The sequence below is a fragment of the Mustela putorius genome, unplaced genomic scaffold (genome assembly GCF_011764305.1).
Source record: "Mustela putorius furo isolate JIRA1106 unplaced genomic scaffold, ASM1176430v1.1 tig00003869_pilon_pilon_pilon, whole genome shotgun sequence".
NCBI lineage: Eukaryota > Metazoa > Chordata > Mammalia > Carnivora > Mustelidae > Mustela > Mustela putorius.
In genome coordinates this window covers 30,044,777-30,064,100 of record NW_025422021.1, presented here as the reverse complement: position 1 = coordinate 30,064,100, position 19,324 = coordinate 30,044,777, and the positions used below count along the sequence as shown (strand labels likewise).

Sequence of the window (19,324 nt, the reverse complement as noted above, 5' to 3'; positions counted from 1 at the left end):
CCTATAGCCACAGGGCCCATCTAACAACAGAGCCACCTACCCACAGGACCCCCATACCCACAGGGCCCACTACCCACAGGGCCCACCTAACTACAAGGCCCACCTGCCTGGTTCCACTTTTCCCATTCGACATCTCTGCTCCTTTCCCCATGTCCTCTGGCAACACCTCTCACTTCGAGGTTTATCTGGGAGCCAACTAGGAGAGAAGGTGCCCTGGGAACAATGGTTAGGAAGGGGAATGATGAAATGGGGAGGGAGCCAAGAAGGAATGTTATCAACTCATGCCTGGGGGTGCATGGAAGACACAAAATTCCAAATCCAACAGGGGATTCCAGAAGGAGCAAGACTCCTCGCACTGGCTGTACCACCCAAGGGCACTACTCTGGGTGTTGATCACTGGCACCACTGTTCACTGCTGGGAGAGTCCTGGGGGACATTGGACAGCCCAATGCCAACCCCCAGGCAACGGGTACCCAGATGTCTGCCCCTGAGGTGGACCAGTGTGCCTGAAGATGGGAAGTACCCAGGGAACATCTGGAGATGCGCTAAGAACTCCTGCTCTGTCTGTCCCTCCAGGTCACCCCGGGGTCATCCACTTATCACTGATTGTGAAGAAAGTGATCTTCAAATCCTAGGGGGACAGAGTGGTAGACCCACCATATCAGGTCTCAGAAATGCACTTCCTATTTGAATTTCCCAGCAAGCTCCCAGATACTATGTTCCATTAAGAGAAGGAGGTGTGGGGACGCCTGGGTGGCTCAGTTGGTTGGGCAGCTGCCTTCGGCTCAGGTCATGATCCCAGCGTCCTGGGATCGAGTCCCACATCGGGCTCCCTGCTCCCTCTGCCTCTGTCTGCCATTCTGTCTGCCTGTGCTCACTCGCTCACTCTCTCCCTCTCTCTCTGGTAAATAAATAAAATCTTTAAAAAAAAAAATTAAAAAAAAAAAAAAAAGAGAGAAGGAGGTGTGGGATGTAGGAATGGAGGGATCAAGCTGCAGAGAGGAGAAGGGAGACTTTTAGCAACAGTGTGGTCCAGATGACCCCTGTGGGCATGTCCAGATAGCTGTTAGGAGAAGTACTGCCCTTGGCATGGCCTCCACTGAGCTGACCCAGAACTTTCCCCAATGAGCTTGGGGACCATGCTGGTGGAGGCCCTCCATGTGATGGATGTCTGTCTGTTTAGGCCACTTAACCTGGGCAGCTGCAAATAAGCCTGTGACCCCGGGCTACATGCAGGTGCACCAAGGGGGTCGAGGGCAGGCCCTCAATGGGGGTCACTGGGGGCAGCTCCTTCAGGTGTCATGAGGGCCCATGGGGCAGCAGAGGCCTGGACGGGCAGCCTTGGAGAACTCCAGTTGGCCATCACTCTGACAGCAGCCATAGAGCAGGTGGCTCCTGGAATTTGAGTCTCTGCACCAATACCAGGGTGGGAAACTGAGTCAGTATGTGACCCCATGCAGAGGAGGCAAGAAGGAGTGGCTCCCCAGAGGGCCCAGGAAGCATTTTGGAAGACTCTCTGGGCTTCCGAGGCCTCGCCGTCTTCCACCTGGAGTGTGGAGCTGACTGTTTCACATGGTCATTCCTTAGGAAGATTCTAGAAGCCTCTGGAAGAGTTTGGAGGACCCCCATACCAGACCCCCGTACTCCTATAGAGGAAAGGACTGCTTTCCCCAGGGATGCCTTGATCCTGGGTTTACCCTCATTTTTGCTTCAGTCTTAGGTCCTTCAGAATAACCACACCCTAACCATCAGAACTAACTGTAAACTATTTTTAAAGTTGTGTATTTTGGGGGCGCCTGGGTGGCTCAGTGGGTTAAAGCCTCTACCTTCAGCTCACGTCATGATTGCAGGGTCCTGGGACAGAGCCCCACATCAGGCTCCCTGCTCAGTGGGGAGCCTGCTTCCCGCCCCCCGCCACCTGCTTCTCTCTACCTACTTGTGATCTCTCTCTCTCTGTGTCAAATAAATAAATAAAATATTACAAAAAAAAAGTTGTGTATTTTTAAGTAATATATACTTAAATAAATAAATAAAACTATATAAATAAATATAATAAATATATACTTATATAAATACATACACAGGTGCATCTACATAAATATTGACAGAGTAGAGCAAACCATTACAACACTTTGGAGGTTTGAAATATGCATAAAATTGAGATGGACAACAACCATCACACAAAAGGCTGGTGGAACACAGAGGCCCTCCATGTGCGTGCACCATCCCGGAACAGGTTTAGGGGGCGCAGTCAGACTCTCTCGCTAACATTGACCCTGACAGGACACCAGCTAAGGAGCTAGTCAGGAGGGTGAAGAATAGGATTATCGTAGGCTCAGCCCAGAAGAAAGCACAAAGGGGAAAAGGGGCACCGAGCAGCAGAGCAAGAATTAAACAAGCATCGGGGTCTCAGTGATTTCATGCCATCGAAGTGGGATGAATACTCGAGTTAAAGGCAGACATTTCTTTCTCTGAATGAAAATAAAACAAATGAGTCCACTTAGAGGCTGGTCTTACGGGATTCCTAAAAGTGGAGGTGATTTAATGAACATCTTGTATAAAAAATATTGAAAACTGGAACAATACACTAAATTGAGACAATGTGGGCTGTTTGAAAGATTGCCTGATGCAAACAGGGTATTGCACAATGGAAAATGGGCAGGACAGAATGATCCCATATGTGTGTGCCCATGGGACGAGAAAGACTCTTGCAAGTGTCTGGGGAGAGCTGCTTGTAGGTGCACTGTCAGTGAAGATGGCGCCATGCCCACTGTAATCGAGGAAATAATGGTGAAATTGCTGTTCCTTCAAATCAGGCCCTCTCGGCCAGCAGAGCACGAATGAAAATTGAGTAGAAGGGACCTTGTGTTTCTGGTGGTGCTTGGAATATTACCTCCTGGGGGGGATTAGAGGGAGTCTGGTTTCTCTTTCACAAACTTTGTTTCAGTTCAAGAATAATTAGGGACACGATTTTCTAGTATTTCTATAGAAAGTCAAGTTTTTGTAAATGTTAATTGAATTTCCAATTTCTGTGTTTATAAAAACCGTTTGGACAATTTTCTGTGGATATTTTCTTGGATGTGATAGCATTTCTGGTCTAATTATGTGTGTTGAGTACGCTATTCCAGATGTGACATTTTAAGTTGTGGAGAATTTTAGGTTGCACAGAAGTTTGTTAAAGGAAACAAGTCAAGTTCTAAGAGCCAGCCACGACCTGAATGTCGCGTCGCTTTCATAGTAAATTCATTCAGATTAGCATCAACTTGAAAATTTATTTGTTTATTGTCTTAATCCACAGTCCGTCATTCAAAATTGGGTCTTTTGACACAAATAAATAAATTGCTTTGCCAATGCGTTCATCATACTTCTAAAATCACATAAGTTATTTTAGTGAAAAACATAGACAAAGACCACTGCCAGATAGTTTCCTGCCCAGAGGGTTGTGCTAAGAACCCTTTCTTCAGGCTCTGCACTGACTGGGCCTGGGCTCCACAGACAGCTCAGCTTCCATTCTACACTGGAGGGGGGTTTGGCCCACACCTGCCCACAATGCCTATTAAGTTAAATAAAAAGTTACCCAACTTCTGAGGCACCTGGGTGGCTCAGTGCGTTAAAGCCTCTGCCTTCGGCTTGGGCCATGATCTCAGGGTCCTGGGATCGAGCCCCACATCGGGCTCTCTGCTCAGCAGGGAGCCTACTTCCTCCTCTCTCTCTCTGCCTGCCTCTCTGCCTACTTGTGATCTCTCTCTGTCAAATAAATAAATAAAATTAAAAAAAAAAAAAAAGAATGACCTGATGAAACCATGACTTGGACGCATTGGATTTCCTTCCTGTTTGAGGGTGTCTGACCAGTACCTGCCTCGGACGGCACCCAGCAAAGCCAGCTGGCTGCCAGCTCCGAGCCCACTGAGGAGGCGAGCCCAGGTGGGGACAGCCTGAATGTATCCCGCTGGCACTGTTTCTGTAGGGACACATTTCTTAGCACCTTCCCAGCCTTAGTGCCTTTTAATTAAATCAGTGTTCTCGGATTTTGTAACCCCAACTTGTAGCCAGCAGAAGATTTAAGAAGGATTCTAAGGCCTTAAATTTACCAAATGCAAATTAAGAAAAATAAATTTTGCTCACTTTTTACTTATTAAAAAAAGCAGAGCATATTGTGAACTGACTTGTACATTCCTCCCCCGTCGACACTGAGAATATCCATACAGATTCCTGCCATTTTGATCAATCCTGTTCACCGTGACTTAGTGTGTGGTGGATATTAATGACCCATTCAATTACTTTGAAAAGAATTATTTGCAAAATTGGCAAATTTGAATTCTCTGGTTAAAACATGTCTGATAACCTCTTGGATATTTGAAAAAGGCAGGGCTGTTGACCTCCATGTTTCCAGAGCTGACGAATCTGGGCTTCATTGGCAAGCTGCTGCGTTTTGTCCCTTGAGAGCTGACTGGCTCTGCCCAGAAAAAGGAGAGTCTGATTAGGATCTCACAACAAGACTGTTGTAGGTTAATTTTTATTTCCTTCAAGGCAGATGGACTTTATGAGCTTCTGTTTAATTATTATCTGTTGGTCCAAATCAGTATTTTTAAACTGATTCCTCATATAAAATCTCTCCTAGGCTGGGAGCATTCCGCCTCACGGCAGAGATGGTCAGCTCCACATGAAGTGAGAGTGGCTGTGGCAGTGGTGATTCTGTGAGCTTACAGCAACGTAGAGAATACCCACCCATATTTTCTATGAAGTAGGAAACATGCAGAAAGAGTAGGATGACAGTCCAAAGTTAAGACACAACCAGTCTTTCGAGTGCTAATCATTCTTCCCAGGAAAACGGGCAAACCCATCGCTCAGATGCTTCCTCCTGCCGACATGCCTGCCATCAGTAAAGCAAAGAGTTTGGTTTAAGCCACTGATCAGTTTTGTGCTAGACTGTCTAAAATCTCATTGTAAATCCCCATTCGTCTTCCAATATTTACGTCTGTGTATCATATGCTATTCTCACATGAATTACATACAATTAACTGAAAATATATAAAATATTTTAAAAATATTTGATTCTTTTGTGAAAATTACATCAGCTGACTCTCCATTTTAAGAAAAATTTCCATTTGCAGTGAATTCCTCAACAAGTCAGTATTATTTGCAAATAGATATTTAATGTTTGAGTCCCTTGGTGGATGTACTTGAAACAATGCTAACTTCTTTTACTCCTAACATTTTCCTCAGTGGAGTTTATTGCTGAATCTGTGCTCACAGCCCTGTTGCAAAGAGAAGGGGAACAAGAAGCTTTTGGATAAATGGCACATTAGATTTCTGGCAGGACATCGCAAAAAGCTCAGGAGGCCCGGTCTGGGGAGCGTGCTGCTGCGGGAGAACCTAGAGCTGCTGCCTTTTACTTTAGAAACTTCGTGAAGGGGAAGCTTTGTCCTTGTTGTACCTACACCATTCCTTTGAGGATGGAGAGTCCTTTTATTTATTTACTGCTTTCTTTTTTTATTATTATTAATATTTTTTTAACTTATTTATTTTTTTTCAGCGTAACAGTATTCATTGTTTTTGCACCACACCCAGTGCTCCATGCAATCCGTGCCCTCTCTAATACCTACCACCTGGTTCCCCCAACTTCCTACCCCCCGCCCCTTCAAAACCCAGATTGTTTTTCAGAGTCCATAGTCTCTCATGATTCTTAAATAATGTTTTTGAGAGCACAGATTGTATACCACAGTATCAAATAAAAAATTTGAGAGCACAGATTGTATACCACAGTATCAAATAAAAAATTTTCAAACAATAAATTAATGGATATTTTCGCCAGAAAAATAAGACCAATCTATGCAGCCTGCAAAAGTCTGCTTTTAAGATATTGACTCATGTAGGATAGAAACAAAGGGATAGAATGAGAACCACCACACTGATGGTAGCCTCTGACACTGGAACACCACTGCCACACCAGGCCTGGTCCCTGGTGGCCATGTCGTCACCCCATTGGGCCTCTGAGCACCTGTGGTATGAGCTGTTGTGGGCAAGCTGAGGGCCGGGAGCAGGTGGATCCTGGGGTCCCCAGCCCTGTGTTTGCAGGAGGCATGACCAGCCAGGAAGGGCATCCACACAGAGGACAGTGTCAAAGGCTGTGCGCTCAGGGAGCGGTGGTCAGCAAGCGGCTACGAGAGTCAGTTAGTGCATGTTGAACAAGAATGAGTTTGATTAGGAGAAATAGTGATCCTGGAGGAGTGGGAGGAACCTGGAAAGGGAAGGTGAGAGTGGGAAGACTGGCCTGGCTCCAGGCCCTGAAGATGGTGGGGCGTGTGCCAGCAAGTATTTGGAAAAGTATGTTGCTGAGCACAAAGAGTTGGCTCTAGGGAGCTGGTCCGAGTGGCTGCTGGGCACCCACATGGGAGGCCTCGGAGAGAGGCCGCCTGGTGACCCCGGGCACCCAGGGTGGACACAGAGATGTCCTCGGCTTCACTTGCTCTGGAGCCTTGGGGGGCCCACGGATGTGTAGGTATTGTCAGCAGGTGACGGGATAAGCATGGATGGATGGAGGCACAGACCTGAAGCTGCTTCCCATGGTTTGCTCCTTCTCTGTGTCTGTGTGTACGTGTGGACAGAAGGAATCATGCACACATCCCTAAAGTCTGGCTACTCACAGCCACCGTGGGCTCTGTGTGTCTCCTGGGTCCCCTGCTTCGGCCACAAGGTCCCCAGACCTCCTCAGAACATGCCACAGTGTCCGTGCCAACCAACCAGCCTTCCCGTCATTGACCTACAGAAACCATCTTGCGTCTGCCTTGAACCCAACTGCTGATGGGTCTTTGATAGTCTGTATTTCTGGAGACACTTCACAGACACTGGAATTTCCCGATTGCATGAAAATCGGATGACCCTAACCACTTCAGACAGCCCAAGTCTCTGACCATGCTGCCATTCTCCACACCGTCTGCCTCTTCTTCCACAGCTAGACTGGAACAGTGACCAGATCATTTCCCAGCTCTCCCGTCCTTTCTCAGCCACAGGGCCGCACACCGGACCCGCCACCAGGGAAATTACGGAGCCCTCGGCGTGGGTGAAGCACATTCCACACCCTTTGCTCTGGCACGGCCACTTTGGGCAATGGGATATTCACAGGGGGCAGGTCCAGCCCGTGCCCTCTTGGGCTTCTGCCACTCCCTGGGAAAGAGCCCCCTCCAAGAGTTTCCGCCCCCAGCTGGACCCAGGCTGGTGGGTGGAGCAGAGCTGAACCCAAACCTCCGGGGGCGGAGAGTGACTGCTGAAACAGAGCTCCATGTGACCACGGAGCAGGGTATGTTGGACACAGGCCCTGGAGTCTATGTGATTCCTGTACAACAAAAGCCAACGGACAGAGAAAATGGCCCCAGGAAGGGAGTCAGGGTGTACAGACCCCCAAAACATGCAGCAATGCTGTGAGAGCAGCTGGTCAGCGGAGGGCCACTTGGGGCAAAGCCGGCATCATAGGAGACAAAACAGTGCATCTCTCCAGGCTGTGGACACCCCTGAGGCCGTGGACACCAGTGAGGCTGTGGATGTTTGTGAGGCTGTGGACGCCTGCGAGGTGGCTTTCAGGCAGAATGTCAAAGTGTGAGAGACGCCGGACACAGACCTGAATGATCCTCAGGTGAAGATGGCGTCTCAGGAGAGGAGGTCTGAGGCCTGGTCAGAGGAGTTGTGCCTGGCCACGTTCAGCTGGACACGGTGCCCCACCTGCAAAGGTGAGACCAGCAGTCTGAGTTCTGCACCTGCGGGGGACCACCCTCACCTGGCTCCCACCCCTTCCTCTTCTAGTCGGTCTTCCCGGAGTTGAGCCTTGCTGTTGTTCTTCCTGTTGTTTCTTCTGTTACTGACACAGGAGTGACATGACAGTGTGTAGGAATCAGGGGTCCGACTGTTGACCTGCGGAGCCCTACGAGGTGATCGCCACGGTTGCATCAGCTCGCTGAGCTAGGGCCTCCTGCTAGTGGTGAGAATAGTTGCGGTCTTCCGGCTTAGTGGCTGTCAGGTGTTACTCACTGGGCACGGAAGACACCGGAGCTTATTGATCTTAGGGCGGGAAGTCTGTGCTCTCTGAACAGCACTGTCCCAGCCCCGGGCCCACCTCCACCGCAGGTGCTGAGCTCTTTCACATAGAGCCCGCACACAAGTCAGGTTGGGGTCATTGTCTTTCTCTGTTGCACTTCACATGATGCCTTCAAGTTTCCCAAGTTGTCACAGACAGATGACAAACAGCATCCCTCCTGTGGCCACTGGCGTCCCCCTGCACCATCACACACCTCTGTCCATGCACCATCTATGGACTCGCAGGCTCTTCCCAGGTCTTGGCTGCTGGGAACTGTGCTGCCCAGACTATGGGAGTGCAATGTGTTTCCTCACAACCCGATTTTGTGTCCTGGGACCAAAACGCATGGGCAGGACCTTTGCTGTTGGTGCTCACTATAGCAGGAGAGATGAGGACGCGGCCCAGCTTGCCATAACCAACAGGCAGAGTTTTTATGTGTAGTCGTTTTTGTGTTTAATTTTCTTTGTTATGTTTGTTCATTATTTTTCATCTTCTTATTTTTCATCTGCATTTTACTGGATTGATCAAGTTTTCACTGTGATTTTCTTCTGCATTAGTGGGTTATAAATTTATAATTATTATAAAAGATGGCACTGTGTTCGTGTCCTGCCTGTGCATTTCGGTACATCTGTGCAAGCATTTCCCCAGAATGATGGCTGAGAAGTGATTATCTGACAAAACTAGGATGTACATTCTTCCTTTTATTAGATGCTATCAAACAGCCTGAGAAAAGACTGTGACAATTTATAGTCTCACAATGTTTGGAAAAACCACTATATTTTAACAAATACTGCATTAATTAACACTAATTGCTTCAACAATCAAACCCCTAAATTCTAGTCATTTCGCTCGATAAGAGCTGGCAGTACCTGGTCTCGAGGGGCCATGTGGCCAGGAGGCTGGGGACACAGGACTGTCTGTCTTCTGTCTGTGGCCCCAGGAGCAGGTGGAGGGAGGAGGTTGGGGAGAAGGACCTTCTGCATCTCCCCTCCTCCGGGAGCTTTTGTGTTCAGAGCCCACATTTGACCCTGTGCTGGAAGGACGCCGAGGCACTTGTGTCACTGGTCATGTGTACCACAGGCTGGCCTGAGCAGGTACTAATGACCCCACTTCGTATGTGTCCTGGGGCTGAGGAAGCTGCTGAAGGAAAACCTGCTCGCGGCCCTTTTCCCACCGTGCACTCGTGACTGTCGGTTCTCTGGAGCCACACACGCCTCTCTTCTGCCACCTTCCTGTCTCCCTGACCTGGGCCCTCCCACTCTGCCTCCACTGGCGTAGGGGCCCGGGGGCTGCTAGGAACCCTCGCGGCTGCCACACCACGCTCCCCCCATCCCCCTGTCCCCCTAGCAGCTCCCTCTCTGCGCGTCCCTGCAGCATGAGCCCAAAGCTTCAAACTCCTGCTTTCCCCACTGACTTTTTGTCAGATTTCTACCAGCAACTAGAAGTTTATCGAGTTCACAAGGAACACTTTACTCCTACATTTCTCATTGTCCTTCATATACTTGAGGTAATTGTATCAGGTGTAAATGGGCTGAGAAGCAGGATGTCTCCCAGAGAATTAAACTTCTTAGCTAACATGAGTTACTGCTGTTTTCCTAGTAATTCTTTTGCTTTGAAGATAGTTTGCCCTGATATTAGAAAAAGTAGAGACTACTGTTCTCTGGCCTGTGTTTGCCCAAAGAACCCTGTTTTCTTTCTTTTCCTTTCACTTTCTGCAGTTGGTATTCAAGGTGTGTTTCTTATAAGCCACACACAGCTGGGCTTGTGTTTTTATTCAGCTAACAAGCTTCGTCTAATTTTTGGCTCTGATCCATCCCAAATCCTTACCTCCAGGTGTTCCCCTGAAATCACAGACAACAAATACAAACTGAGGAATCAGGTCCAAGATGGTTTAACAGGACTGCACTGCACCACAGAACAGTGTAAAATCACGAGAACGCCCCTTATGGCCTTGGTCAGTGACAGAACTATCATTTCAGTCCAGTTGGGTTGCAGAAAGTCTCTGAATGGGCCTCTTGTTCTGAGAACAATGCACTTGGGATTTTAGAAAAACCTGCCATTGCTCAGGTTGGAGACTTGGAACTGGAACAGAAAACAAGTGTCTTCTTTCCACGTGTGCATTTCTAGGTAGTCGGGGCTCAGCTGGAGAAAATGTCGGTGTGAAGCATACACTCTCTGTAATGACCATCGTCTTTAAATGCTAACTTACTTGTTTCAGGCAGTTTCTAGATTAATGGAGACACCTGCTTACAACCAGTTTGACTCTGTTGTGGAAAATTCTGAGTGGCTCTAGCGTCTACAGCAGCAAAACCTGTCAGAGACTCCTTTAATCTGGGCTCCCGCTATTGGGCTACACTCTTGAGTCTGTCAGGCGACACAGGGTCATGTTCAACAGAGCCCGCCAGCGAGGTGCTGAGTCCTGGCTCTGGAATCCAGAGGTCAAGTTTCAGAGTGTTCCCCAAATCTTTGCGGGTGGCCTTGTCTTCCTGGGCGGCAAGGCAAAGAGACGGTAACAGGCATCTGCTGCCTCACAGAGAGTCCGATTTTCCACTTGTGAATAACAAGTGTTTCTCCCCATTCCGGTCATCCTGGGCACACAGGAACAGATCTTGATCTTTTCACAGAATGGCAAGATGCTAAGAAGAGGCACTTGCTGTGATGAGCCATGGGTGTGATGAATGTAAGTGATGTAAGTGATGAATCACTAAATTCTCATAAAGCCAGTATCACACTGTATGTTAACTAACCAAAATTTGAATAAAAATTTGGAAGATAGAGAGATAAATAACTAAGAAAGAACGAGGGAAAATGGCTCAGCCAGTGAGGAATTCAGTAGTATGTTTTTTATCTGGAAATCTCTGTATTTTGCTTTCATTAGGAGGATATTTTCATTAGGTACAGAATCCTAGGTAGATCAGCATGGACTTCAGACCAGGAAGAGGTCATGGCTTTGTTCTGGCCCCCAATATCTTCAGTTGAGAAGGATGCTGGAACTGTCTTGTTGACAGTCTGACAGCAATATTCTCTTTTAACCTGGATGTTTTAAAGGTCTTCTCCTTCTTTGAATTTCAGCAGTCTGACCATGAGGTACCTTACTTTGGTCTTCTTTGTACTTATTATTCTTTGGTTCCTAGCACATCTTCACTCTTCCATCAGGTTCAGAAAATCTCAGCTATCACTGCGTAATGGAATCTTCTCTCTCCCCTCCAACTGGGAATCCCATCACATGTGACTCACTCCCCCCTTCCTTATGCTTTCTTCCCTATTTTTCTTGCTCAATCTGCATATTTTCATATTTCCTTTTGTTTCACATTCCAGTTCACTAGAACTTCCTCCATCTGTGTCTAATCATCTGCTGTTAAACATAGTCCTTGAGTTTTTATTTCAGTTATTCTACATTTCCACTGTTCCATTTCAAGTTTTCAGTTTCTAGTCCCTTGCTGCAGTCCTCAGCCTTGTCTTCTAATATATTAAATCCAACTATTTGGAAGTCCATGTGTGTGCAGGAACTCTCCTATTGGGTGTCCTGTGAGTATATTTCTATGATCTTTCATTGTTCTTCATTTCTTTATAAGGTGGCCTTGCTAAGCATGGCAGGTGTCCCTGTAGAGGCATCTGATCCCTTGAATGAGTTTGCCCTTCTCCAGAGAGGATTTCATCTGGCCCTGGAGGGGGTGAGGGCACTCAAATGTTAAAATGCTATGATAAACCAGACCCAGTCCAACCCTTGTGTGTCCTGGCCCATTTATGTTTCTCTCTTATTCCTTCAGAGGAACAGTGTGTGCCCTGGACCATGGGCTCCTCAACCCCCATGCTGTCCTTCCCTGCAGCTGCTGGGCTCTCTGCCAGGCACACACATTATGCTGCTGTGCCCATTTCTTCCTTCTCCTGGGTCTCAGCCTTGTGGTTTTACACTGGCTCATTGGCTTATGAATGGTCTACAAATAGATATGTGCTCCTCCTCACTGGGCAGTTGGTCTGAATTACACACTCTACCTATTCCAGACAAATCAAGTATCTTTACAACAGAGAATTCCCTTAGAAGGATGATTTTTTTTTTTTTTTTTAGTGCCAAAGCAATCTTTTTTTTTTAAATTATTTTTTATTAATATATAATGTATTATTTGCCCTAGGGGCACAGGTCTGTGAATCATCAGGCTTACACATTTCAGAGCACTTATGATAGCACATACCCTTCCCAATGTCCATAACCCAACCACCCTTTCCCTATCCCCCCACCCAACAACAACCCTCAGTTTGTGAGATTAAGAGTCTCTTATGGTTTGTCTCCCTCCCAATCCCGTCTTGTTTCATTTTTTCCTTCCCTACCCCCCAAACCCCCCACTTTTTTCTCTCAAATACCTCATATCAGAGAGATCATATGATAATTGTATTTGCCTGATTGACTTATTTCACTCAGCATAAACACTCTATTTCCATCCATGTCATTGCAAATGGTAAGATTTTGGGTTTTGATGGCTGCATAGTATTCCATTGTATATATGTATACCACATCTTCTTATTCCATTCATCTGTTGATGAACATCTAAATTCTTTCCGTAGTTTGGCTATTGTGGTCATTGCTGCTATAAACATTCAGGTGCATGTGCCCCTTCAGATCACTACATTTGTATCTTTAGGGTAAATACCCAGTAATGTGATTGCTGGTCGTATGGTAGCCCTACTTTCAACGTTTTGAGGAACCTCCATACTGTTTTCCAGAGTGGTTGCACCAGCTTGCAGTTCCACCAACAGTGAAGGAGGGTTCCCTTTTCTCTGCATCCTCGCCATCATCTGTTGTTTCCTGACTTGTTAATTTTAGCCATTCTAACTAGTGTGAGGTGGTATCTCATTGTGGTTTTGATTTGTATTTCCCTGATGCCGAGTGATGTTGAGCGACACTTAATGACACTTAAAGAAGGATGATTTTTATGTGGCACTGCGGACAGACCTACATGCTTACAAAATCCACGTGTGGAAGCCCTCACCTCCAGTGTGTGTGCATGTAAGGCTGGTGAGGAGGTGATCAAGGTTCAATGAGGTCACAGGGTGGGTTCCTGATCCGATAAGATCACTGTCTTTATAAGAAGGGCAAGAGATCTAGAGTTCCCTGTCTTTCTGTGCAAACAGCCAGAGGAGGCCACTTGAGGACACAGTAGGAAGGTGGCTGCCTACAAGCGAGGTACAGGCTCTCACCAGAAACCACGTTTGTGGGCACCAAGATAATGGACTTCTACCTCCAGGACTGTGAGAAACAATTTTTTGTTGTTTAAGCCACTCCCTGGGCAGAGTGATATATGCGATGATATGATTCATTTTTAAAAAAAATATTTTATTTATTTATTTATTCAACAGAGACAGCAAGAGAGGGAACAGAAGTGGGGGGAGCCAGAGAGGGAGAAGCAGGCTTCCCACTGAGCAGGGAGCTGGATGTGGGGCTCGATCCCAGGACCCTGGGATCAGAGCTGAGCTGAAGGCAGACACTTAACGACTGACCCCCCCTCAGGCGCCCTGATGGTATGACTCATTATTTGAAATACAAAATATATGAGGTACATTGTAGCAGGCATCCCTTGAGCCACCTTAATGTACATAACTATACTTCTTAAATAAATAGTCTATTAAACAAGTAAATCCCGTAAGAACATCATAGATAAATTCCCATACATCCATGAGGTAGTATAATAACTAGACTTCAGAGAAGAAGTCACTGTGTGGTCTTCCCATGGTATGTGATGGGCAGAAGGGAATGCAACTAGCCCAGCTATAAGATTAGAAGGACAGCAAATGCAGGATATGAAGAAAGAGCCAACCATAGCTTCCATCTTTTCTGTAAGAGGACTCTGGACTTGTTTCAGAGCAATCAGAAAGGCCCCGTCAATAACGTCTTGGGCAAACCCACTGGTTCTCGTAAATCTACTTGCTTCTACACATATTGCCCTTCCCTGGACTCTGGACCTTAGTTCCCATAATGTGTCCACCTGGATGTCCACCCCACATCCGGTCCTATGATGTTTGCCTTGTAAATCACACCTGTGATGTACCTACCCACTCTCGTGTGGCCGGTGGCAATGTAGTGAGAAAGCCCACTCATGGATCATAAACTAAGATGAGTTTTTCAAAAAAGTTTACAAAATTTGCATTACTGGAGGTGAATAAAGTATGTTCAAGTGGTTTGTACGACTACGGATATTACTTCCCCACGGCTATAAATCCCCTCTAAGTCACACCGAGTCAGACACTTAATTAGTTCCTATAATTGTTAGGAACATTTAGAAGTGCTCTGAGGTATAGACACTGTTAGGGGTCAAACAGTGTCCCCCAGGGAGAATATGGTGGACTCCTACCTGCGAACGTGACCTTGTTTGGGCGCACATGGGTCTTTGCAGATGCAATCAGATTGAGGCAGGGTCCCTGGGATGGGCCCTAGTCCATAGGACTGGAATCCTTTATTTACTTATTTTTTTAAAAGATTTTATTTATTTATTTGACAGATAGAGATCACAAGTAGGCAGAGAGGCAGGCAGAGACAGAGAGAGGAGGAAGCAGGCTCCCCGCTGAGCAGAAAGCCCCATGCGGGGCTGGATCCCTGGACCCTGGGATCCTGACCTGAGCCAAAGGCAGAGGCTTTAATCCACTGAGCCACCCAGGTGCCCCAGGACTGGAATCCTTTAAAGAAGAGATCAGAATCACAGGGGGATGCCTGAGCAGGAAGGGCAGAGACGCATCTGCCAACTAAGGGACCCAGGGCCTACTGGCACCACCAGGAGCCAAGGGGGCAGGACAGACCTCTCCAGAGCCTTCCGAAGCAGCATAGCACTGCAGACACCTGGCCTCTGGGCTCCCGTCCTCCAGAACGGTCAGAAAATTCCTGTTGTTGAAGCGGCTCTGTCTTTGGTATTTGGTCACGATAGCTCTGGGAAAGTGTGCGGTGACCCAAAAGATTAAGGCCACATCTCTAACACTGTAGAAGAGTGTTCAGTACTTCATCTGTCAAGTGGGAGGGAACTGTGGGTCATAATCCCAGGAAACTAATAATAAAACTGACTCAAATCCCACAGTAATCTTTGGCCTGTGTTGAGGAAACACAGCTTAAAGATATAATCAAAGCATGTGCCTTTCAGTGTTGGCAATGGCACTGGGCCCCCGCCCTGCTGAGAACACCACCTGTCTCACAGCTGTTAATGGGCAGGAGGTACGGACCACATCCTGGTTCTCAGCTGAACCCCCGAAGAGTAAATGTGATGCTAGAAAGCAGGGTGCATATAATTTGGCCTGAATGAAGGAGGAGTGGGTGAGGTAAGAGCATGCAGGTGGGGGTCCGACTGGAGGTCTTGTGCAGGGGGGTCTGTGAGCTCAGTCCCGCCTCCCACTCAGGGAACGACTCGGGGCAGGTGTGAGTGGCTGGCCCACCATGGCCACAGACATCCCTGGCCTGTCCCTGTTCACCACACAGCTCTTGTGGGACAGATTTGACCTGAGGTCCTGCACTGGGACCCAGAGTTGAAGAAAGGGCAATTGTAGCCAGAGGAGTTCCAGCAAGAGCCCCGGTGCTCGGGAGAGCAGGGCTGCCTCTGTAGAGATGAAGACCTGCCCCAGGCCAGGAGGGGTCTGCCCCTCACGCACTGGGAGCCCATTGCAGGAGAGATGTGCTCTAGCTAACCACCAGAATCCTCAGGGGTGTGAGGAAGCCAAGAGCAGGGAGCCCTATCCCCACCCTGCAGGTGTCCAGAGAGGCTTCCCTGACTGGCCATAGCCCGACGGCCCCACAAGTTCACACCTTCTCCCCACCTGGGCAAGCTCACCTGCAGGAGCTCACCTGTGCAGCTGTGGCTTCCCAAGGCCCATGGGATGCTGCTGGGATGTGGACGCCCAGTTTGCACGTGGCTACAGTTGAAAGCACATGTGTGGATAGGCCATAGGGTGAGCACGGGAGGCAAGACACAGATGGAAAAGAGGGGGATGGACAAAGGATGAAGGAAAAGCCGAAGATGTGGGAAGAGAAGCCCAGGGCACATCCTCTGTGCATGGAGTGGGAGCCCTGCAGGATGTGAGATCTCCAGAGCTGGGGCAGTGCCTCCTTAGAGTCAGGGAAGGAGGGGACAGGGGCTGGCTCCTGAGAGGGCTGCCCTGGGAGCACCTGGGTGCCCGCTGTGGGCTCATCTTTCCAGTTGGTGGGGGCAGCTGGTAGCTAGCTGTCTGCCAGGAGCTGTCTGTTGGGAGGCAAACTTGCAGCCTCAGCTGTCCTGAACTATTCAGAGATAAATCTGTCCCACAGATTTATTTAGTTTGTCTCCTCTCCAAACTAATTTGCAGCTAATGGTTTTTAAACCAGGCCGAGGAGAAATAGGAACCTGCTCCTGTCACCTGGTAACCTGGTCCGTCTGTGAAATCATTTTGCATTGTCCTTAGACCCTCTCTTTGTGCTGCTTTTGTGGAAAATCACTGTTGGAAGTGGGGGAGGTGCTGGTCTTGGGGTGTGAGGGAGGGTGGCCAGAAGCAGGAGCGTCCACAAGGGGAGGGAATGAGGTCGGTTAGGATTAGGGCTTGGCCCGCCTCCCTCTGGATAGGCCAGGTCTGGTTCAGACTCTCTTGAGAGCAAAGCTAAAATACTTGCTGCGGCATAGGAACCCCCCGAAAGAGCCCCAGTGGCCAATGCTGGGGCCATTCCACCAAGAAAAGAAACGAAATGGTATTGGGTTATAGCCCAAGTGTAAGATAAATACACGTGTGTCCAGACAGGTCTAAGTAAATGACCACATAAACCAATGGACAAGGAGATGCAAATGTCCCCCACGCCAGAATTCCAAACACTTCATGTAGATTCTCTGTCCTAAGGGGCGAAGTATCACTCAGTGTGGACAGCGACTTCTGGAGTGCATATAACCCAGAAATGGGGGACAGCGACGGTTGCTTAGCCGGGTGCCCCCAGTGTGGACAGCATGCCCTTTATACTTCACCTCCATGGTCCTCCTTCCCCCAGATAACTCCTGTCTAACCCCGAGAACAAGGGGTCCCAATAGAGGAACATTCTAATCACAAAGCCATTCAGGTGTCAAATCTAGGAGAGTCTGGGCAGGCATCCCAGCCCAGGGGAGCCCGAGGAGACGTGAGGACCACCCATCCTTGTCCTGCGGGAGGGCTGTGGCAGAAAACCAGTATTAGGGTAAACAGAGGAAATCCAACTAACAAGTGGACTTAGTCGACAATAAGGTATCCATATCTCTTTATTGTTACAAACACTCTCTACTGAGGTAAGATATTAAGAACAGGGACCATGAGCTGGAGTAGAAGGGATGCTGCGTTGTCTTCAGAATCTTTCTTTAAATTCAAAACTGCTCTAAAATAAAATGTCTATTAAAAACACATGTTGCTGAGAACATAGATTATGATTTGCCAGACCAGTAAGGCGATACTCTATATATTGCTTATACAGTGAAATGGTTTAGTTATTAATAATATTAACATTAGTTAAATCTAGTTAAAAATCTAGTTTAGAAGGGAGTTGGGGTAAATTGGAAGGGGAGGTGAATCATGAGAGACTATGGACTCTGAAAAACAATCTGAGGGGTTTGAAGTGGCGGGGGTGTGGGAGGTTGGGGTACCAGGTGGTGGGTATTATAGAGGGCACGAATTGCATGGAGCACTGGGTGTGGTAAAAAAATAATGAATACTGTTTTTCTGAAAATAAATAAATTGGAAAAAAAATAACTGTAATTAAAATAAAAACTTAAAAAAAATCTAGTTTAAAAATCTGACCCATTCAGAATGAAACTAGACCTATGACATAAAATGCTATATATGTTTCAGATCATTTAAAACAAAATATTTACAAAAGATCATCTGGGATCTTCAAAATAATGAAAATATTTGAATTTCTGTGTGCTGGCTGCTCACCACCCTTCATGAGATCACACCCTCCTGAGAACACACCCTCCCGAGATTACACCCAACCTGAGGTCACACCCTCTTGAGATCATGCCTTTCCTGAGATTACACCCTTCCTGAGGTCACACCCTCCTGAGATCACAACCTCTTGAGATCACACCATATGAAAATCACACTCCTGAGGTCACACCATATGGAGATCACACTCTCCTGAGGTCACACCCTCCTGAGAATACACCTCCCTAAGATTACACCTAACCTGAGGTCACACTGTCCTGATATCACACCCTTCCTGAGGTCACACCCTCCTTGGATCACACCCTCCTGAGGTCACACCCTCCTGAGATCACACCCTCCTGATTTCACACCTACCTGAGGTCACACACTCCTGAGAATACACCCTCCTGAGATTACACTCAACCAGAGATCACACCCTTCCTGAGGTCACACCCAACCTGAGATCACACTCTCCTGAGAATATACCCTCCTGAGAATACACACTCCTGAGGTCACACACTCCTGAGATCACACTCTCCTGAATTCACACTGTCCTGAGATCATACCCTTCCTGAGATCACACCCTCCTGAGATCACACCCCCTGAGAATACAACCTCATGATATCACACCTCCCTGAAAATGCACCCTCATGAGCTCACACCGTCCTGAAATAACACCCTTCCTGAGATCACACCCTTCCTGAGATCACACCCTCCTGAGATCACACCTTCCTGCAGAAGTATGGACTTGCTCTCTACTACTGATGCCACCTGGAATTGAGAAAGAATCAAGGGACAGGGATCCCCCAACACTGCTTCAGCCTTACCTCTTCCACCATCCGTCCATTAACTGTTGGGAAATTTAGGTGATTAGCAGGGTAGTCCAAGCTGTCTGCCATGTAAACAGATTAGGATTCATCCAATCAACCGGGCTGAAAGAAAAGCTACCTTCCTTCTTACAGAAGCTGTTTTCTGAACAACACAGAGTAAGTGAGAATAGTCTCTGCTCTAGGCAGAACAAACAGAGTGTGGTCTCTTCAAAACCAGAAGGGTTACCATGAGACTGATAGTCACTTATTGTTTGGGTTTTAATTACAGGTTTCAGTTGCTCCTATCTACAGTGGTCATGCCAGGGGCCTGGAAGCCTGCTCTGTGCACTGTGCTCTGGGTTGTGTGACAACCTAATTTTCACAAGACATGCTACCAACCAAGAGACCTTAAAATTATCCCCCACCCCCTCTGTTCTCTGAGACACGATTCATCTGTGCACGCCCCCCATCATTCTACATGCAGGGTGATGGTCACCTCAGTCAAACCTGCCAACAGCCTGTGCAGCAGCCACATGTGCGCACAGACTCATGGGAACTG

General features: G+C 47.7%; 1 long non-coding RNA gene across 2 annotated transcripts; it reads right to left on the bottom strand.

Moving 5' to 3' along the window:
- Nucleotides 1–3,710: 3,710 nt before the first annotated feature.
- On the bottom strand, nucleotides 3,711–19,117 carry LOC123388000. Of its 2 annotated transcripts, XR_006602530.1 has the most exons (4): nucleotides 18,784–19,117; nucleotides 7,619–7,719; nucleotides 4,729–4,873; nucleotides 3,711–4,456 (listed from the first exon to the last, which is right to left on the bottom strand). It is a non-coding gene; the product is annotated as an uncharacterized LOC123388000 (long non-coding RNA). The 2 variants fall into 2 exon arrangements; XR_006602531.1 differs by lacking the exon at nucleotides 7,619–7,719.
- Between the last annotated feature and the right edge of the window lie 207 nt (nucleotides 19,118–19,324).